The sequence below is a fragment of the Anguilla anguilla genome, chromosome 9 (genome assembly GCF_013347855.1).
Source record: "Anguilla anguilla isolate fAngAng1 chromosome 9, fAngAng1.pri, whole genome shotgun sequence".
Lineage (NCBI taxonomy): Eukaryota > Metazoa > Chordata > Actinopteri > Anguilliformes > Anguillidae > Anguilla > Anguilla anguilla.
Genome location: NC_049209.1, coordinates 43,867,241 through 43,873,769, shown reverse-complemented (window position 1 = coordinate 43,873,769; position 6,529 = coordinate 43,867,241). Strand labels below are relative to the sequence as shown.

General features: G+C 44.7%; 1 long non-coding RNA gene across 2 annotated transcripts; it reads right to left on the bottom strand.

Moving 5' to 3' along the window:
• LOC118235946 lies at positions 1-2,319 on the bottom strand. Of its 2 annotated transcripts, none has more exons than XR_004766948.1 (3): positions 2,041-2,319; positions 1,136-1,377; positions 1-288 (listed from the first exon to the last, which is right to left on the bottom strand). It is a non-coding gene; the product is annotated as an uncharacterized LOC118235946 (long non-coding RNA). The 2 variants fall into 2 exon arrangements; XR_004766949.1 differs by having other exon boundaries at positions 1,136-1,269.
• Positions 2,320-6,529: the final 4,210 nt, after the last annotated feature.

Genomic DNA, 6,529 nt, shown 5'->3' with positions numbered 1-6,529 from the left:
GGTGCGGTGAGCTTCTTCCTTTCCCGTACCTGCCGCCAGGTAATCGGGCGACTCGGGCGCCTGGAGCAGCGTCAGGTGCTAGACGCGTGACGGGTTTCCGGGCGGATCCTCCTCCAGCGCAGGCAGGTAAGGTGAGCGCTGGCGGAGGCGGAGACGGGCGCAGGCACGGGCGCGGGCGCGGTTACTGTAAGGGCTTGGATCCTCCACAGAGGGCCCCCCCCACACGCCTCTTCCTTCCCGGGCCGAAACAGCGCCGTAAGGATCTGCGCGTCCCAACAAGGCACGCACCTGGTGAGAGGAGTCACGGAGAAAGGCATGTCTAACAAGCATCAGCACAGCTGCGCGGGCAGGACTGCAGGGAGGGGGGAGGGGGGAGGGGGAAGTAAAAGTTTAAAAAAATATTCCTACAATAATGTGGGTAACCACAGTCGCCAAGCTGTAGATGAGGCAAGTTCCCCTCAGCAGCAATGCAGGTCCACTCTAATTTCACGTAAGATTGCATTGGCTATGGCAATATGCATTGTTTGTTCTCAAGAGCGAGCAGATTGGAAATGTGCATAGTTTATTGATTATGGATTACATATGTCTGCTGCAGCAACAGTGACAAACTATTATTGTTTGCAATCCCTTCCACCAAGACACACATGCATACACACAGATGGATGCACAAGCACACATGCACACACACATAAACACACACATATGCACAAACAGGAACACATATACATACACACAAACATGTAGGCCTACACACACACATGCACAAACACATGTACACATACAAACACACACACATACACACACATGCACAAACATGCACACACACACCAGCACAAACACACACATCTACACATGTACACACACACACCTGCATGCACGCAAACAAACACACACTTACACATGCACACACACACACCTGCAAGCAAACAAACACACACGCACGCACACACACACATAGGCCATATATAAAGGGAACACAAAGGCATTTCTGTAGCGCTGGGCAGAGCAGGGTGTTCTGCAATCACTCTCTCCACAGCATGCAGGCCCATTGCTCTGCAGTGAGATTAATATGGAAATGTTCCTCCAGATAGCACCTGTTCCACCCTGCTCTCTTATATAAACACCGACGGCTAACCTGCTGAGTGAGACAGATGAACGGGTCCGCTGCGCGCCAGGGACAGCCTCGGGCTGCGGCGAACACAGTCGCGAGTCGCAAACATCACACCAGCCCTATGATCTGCCTCGCACAAGCCCATTCGCCGTATTCCCCTGGGCCGGGATAAAAATGAGGTAGGAAGGAAAACCAGAGCAATGAGAACACGGTCGATGCCTTCATTTCCATGACTGGTGCTGGCTCGCGATCAGGGTTCAATGAAACTGCGGAGAGAAAGACAATGAAGAAGCACATCACGCCCATACCCTCCAAATCTGTTCGGCACGTCATGTAATGACGATAATTAGTTGGGCTTCCAGGGAGAAGTGATCGTTTTAAAGTGGTTTTCTCAGTATTGACTTCAATCTCCCTTCGCTGTACTTTCTTCCTTCCTCACAATCCCGTTATGCACATTAAGTTCGGGTCGATTTTCATGAAACGATAAATGCCGGTAAATAAAATGGGTCACAGCAACCAAAAGAGCTGCTTTGATTAACAGGCACTAAAGTTCCCTTCTGTGCACAGTTACAGTTTCATTGCCAGAATCGTCAAGTTTTATTTGTTATGGAAAAGACACATTTCAGACAACAACACTTAAGAGTCCTGTAGACAGTTCCGCAGCCATGTGGTCTGGAGCCATTTGGCTTGCAAATCAGCAGGGTGTTCAAACATATTGAATATCCTTGAGCTTGCATAAGGTCCTGTTCAGAAAGAAAGGTGTGGTACCGACTTGCACTCTCTCAACCTCGGTATTTGTCGCACATTATCGGTTGAAACATATCAGTTTATGCTCTCGCGAATCGACTAGTTCTTTCTTCTCTTCCTGTGTTACACGTTGTGAGAGGGAGGCAGTGGAAATAAAATAACAGAATAAAAAAAACACTCACGAGATGATTGCAATCTCTGTGCCCCGAACGCGGCTATGTGCAATGTTGACAGCTGCGCGAGGCTCGATTGTGTCGTTGAAAAACTCTTCCATGATTGAACCAGTCGCAGTTTGTGGCGTGGGACAGAGAGAACTCTACGTGTTAACACGCATTTTACTGCCCTGTTAACACGACGTTAACGTCTCGTTATTTGCTCAAATGGCCTTCCATAAGAGAGAAACAGAGGGAAGAGCCCACTGCTTCGGCTATTGCTAGATTAGACAGTCATATAGTGTGTCATATGACTGGAGCTCTGCCGTTCCCACAGTCCTGATGTCACCTCTGTTCCCATCCGCAGTCAGTCACACTGGATACTAAGGACAACTAATAATTCACTTCCTGGGGGGGGAAAGAGAGTCACATTTGCCCCCACAGGCCATACAGTAATATTTACATTCTAAATGTCTGAATTATTTAGGAATGTAGACTTCATTTTTATTAAAGGGGTTTATTGACTTTTGTCCAAAAAATGAAACATCTGAATGGACCAGCTGTGGGTGTGAGAACATGCACATTATCACTGAAAACATAAGAGAAAAGTCCCAGTCCCCTGTTCAAAACAAATTATGTACCATTGCTTGGTGGTAGTCCAAATGCTAAACAGCAACCAGAGCCTCGGTCTCAAACAGCCCATATTTAGTTTATCTTATTTATTTTATGGCAGATTACATGCATACCACAGTACCAAGTCGCATTGTAATGGTGTAGAGATCGTTTTAAGGGATTAAGTGTGCTGGCGTACTGACCTGTAGGCCTAGTCCTCTAGTAACAGGTCATATTCCCTGAGCAATTAGCAGCACTGCTCTTGTATGGTGTATGACTTATGTATGATCTGTAATGTGAAATGAGCTTTAGCATGTACAGTCTGCCTCATTTCACCGCCTCGTGCACACACAGTCCACCGTTCTGCAGACCCGGGGAGCCTGAGCAACGCGCTAAATGAGCAGCGCACGACCGCGCTTCTGCACGGCGACTTTTAAAAACGGGCTCAGAGGACATCGAGCCGCTTTGATCTGGAGGACGCGTTTCCGCGAGAGTGCGTTTGTCTGTCTCGGCCCCTCACTGATCTGCCCTCTCCCCGTCTCCCACGGTTATGACTCACCGTGCCGTTAGACAGAAGGTACCCCCTGAGGAGCGCAGACAGCAACTCCCCCCCTCCCCCCACCCCACCCCACCCCCGCCACTGTCTTAAGAACAGCTCTCCCACTCCACTCTCTCCCTCTTGCTCTCTCTCTGTTGCTTTCTCTCTGCTTCTCTCTCCCACTTTCTCTATTTCTTTCCCCTCTCTGGCCATACATACTCCTCTATAAGTGCTCGTTGTTTGTTTGGGGAGTGTTTTTTATTTTTTATTTTTAACTATAAGACCCAAACCGCTGGGAAGCGTCTCAGGAAACTGACGTGCCTAACTGGTTTAAGCTTGACTGCCGTTCCCCTGCCCGAGATCCAGCTCGTGGCCGCCGGAGGAAGCGAACGAGTCCCAGAGTATTTGCGAATGTAATTTCCATGCTTTAAAACATCTTTCACAGTCAGTGGTTCATCTCCGAGAAGGTCTCGAGCCTGCATTCATCAGCACGGCTTCCTGCAGAGACACTGGGAACATTATCTGCGCAATAAAAAAAAGAGTGCAGGAACGGCTTAACCCTCGAGGGCCCGGGCTGCGAAATCATTTAATCCAGACGCACGTGCTGCCGACATAAGAAGTTTAAAGGTGATATGTAAATGTGTACGCATATTGAATATCTCTGAATTTCGGTATGGCCTATAACACTCAATGGATCCCTCTGAAGCAGTACTGGAACCCACTCCTCTGTATCCTGTTAAATGTGTTGTGGTACTCGAAGGGCACATAAAAGAGCCAAGGATGCTTGTATTCAGCAAAGTCAAATTCATCGCGAGCATTAAAGAGATAGATGATTCACAGGATGATAAAATATCAACTTATTTAAAAAACAGATTTAAGGAAATGAATAGGCTTTGGTCACTGTGTACAAACAATTAATCATGGCGGTTTTGTGTATTCTTCATGACCTGTGCCTTTTTCCACAGAAATATTCTGGTAAGCCATATTTCATGAAGATGTTTCGGAAAAAAACAATTATTTGTAAGGACAGTAATATTTACGGTGTGCAGCACAAGAGATTTTGCTTTCGAATTTGTTCTTTTACATTGTGTTTACTGTCAATTACATACGGGCGAAATATTAACATTACGACAGCTACTGCTAGCGATTATAATAGTGCTGTAGATGTACTAACCAAACCAAAAGGGTATTTAAAAAAAGCTCCATTTGAAACTAATTTCACCACAATCTGACAGTGCAGTGTGCACCATTGAAAAGTAGAGGGATTAAGCTTTCAAATGAGGCACGCTGTTGCTTTGTGTGTGGGGTGGGCGCATTAAGTCAACACCTCAGGGGGGCCTGGCAACTCATACATTATAGTCTGATAATGAATTTGAGCAGAGAAAATGAATAGAATGAACTGGAAGCACTGAGGCACCCTTGATGACAGCTGTTGGGGATGCAGGGTACATTTCTGGCCAAAAGAGGGATTTAACGGTTTATTCTGGATGTGGCAAAAGGATGCAGCAAAACACAAAAAGTAATTAATAAAATAAAATTTAGCTATACTATTTTTCGGCCAGCCGGAACATCAATCTTCACACTATAATTAATTGTAAAAAAATATATATAGGTATGCTGGAGATAATTATAATCTCAACTCCAATTGACCAACTGATGTGACAAAATCGTCTGATTTCATTTTTTTTTTTTTTTTTTTAACAGCCCAAACAATCAAGTATAATCATAAATTTGGGATACTAGTCCTGCACTTCATACCGATGTGGAATTTATACCATGTGGGGATGAGGTAGAAAGTCCACGTTCAGAAAGTAAAAGTCCTCTCCAGTATTTTGTTCCAATCACCTGGATTTGCACATTAGCACAATTCTTCAGCCAGGAGCTAGGACTAATCAGTGAAATCAGCTGGCAGAGTTCATGGGTGGAAAAAACACACAGCAGGACTTTCACTGTCTGACTCCAGCACGCTCCATCTCTGGACTGTATCCTGTATCTTATCGCATGTTTTGGCATACACATGTATTCTGTCTGTCTTGTAATGCATCAGCATTTATTTTCCAAGACCATTGTCCCCTTTGGGTATTATAAAGCCTATTTATGTATTGCATAATTCAAGTTTTCAAGGTGCCAAACACGTTGAAACAGAATAGCAACATAATCAAATAGAAAGCTTTAGAATTTTACTCTCAAATATGCCTGCACAATGAATAAGAGGTTGAGTGTTAAATGAAAATCTATTAATTTCATATGATATATAGGGTTCAGTTTGCCTCAAACTGAACAGTATAACAAAAATTCGCCCAGATACCTTGATCATATTTGGGGAAAAGGTCTCATTGTGTCAACAGTAAGCTTTTATGCATAGGCCCAAGGAATGTTTGCTTTCAGTCAACTGGGGACGTACATGTGGAAAATCCATTCTCCTAAAATTATATCAGAACACAAATCTGCAAACAAAAGACCCTTTTTTGGGATGAATAGCCTTGACTAAAAGCTACTGTTGAATTATAGTCCCTTTCCAACAGTATGTAAAAACATTCAGATTACACACAGTCATCTGATAAGATAATAACTAAATCCATTTCATGCCGATGAATAATTAAATCCATTTTAAGATATTTCATAATCAAACATTGAAAACAGTGTTGCAGCTTCAGCTACATTCCTCCTTCAGTTTGTTCACTCTCTCCTCTTTTCTAGCCGTCTTCCTTTCTTTTGTCTTCCACAGGGCTCAGAGGAAACCAATTTGGTGGTTGTTCTATAATGTATTTAGTGGGATTTCTATCGGAGAAATGCATAATTAATGACAGGTCTACTGTTTCTCTGTGAATGCAGAGGCTCGCCGCTTTCAACTCCAAATCCCACGTTCCCTCTCCCCTCTGCAGGGCTCTCTGCTCCGCCCAGTCGGCACATGGAGGAAAGCCCTCAGTGGCTTCCGTGCTTTAAATTCAGGCCCCGGTACACCCAGGCACACGTCCGGAGGCTGGCTAAATTAAATTTGCAGCACACACACACACACACACACACACACACACATACACACACGCACACACACACACACACACATTATTTATTTATTTATTTGCTGCATTTCAACAACTGATTAGTCTCCTATGGCCCGTATTTCATGCTAGAGTTAGCAATTCCATTCAGCAGTCGGCTAGCTTATCCTGAAGTCAAATAAGCTCCGTCTCTTGAGGGAATTCAGCCCACAAGAACACAGCTACTTCATTTGAGAGGGGGGGGGGGAACAACTCTCACCAAGGTGAAAAATGACTAAAACACCAACAGCGAAATGGGAAGTAGGTCTACTGATATAGCTCTATCAGTGTACCATTATCTGGTTATCGAAGAAAAAACACAAGACAA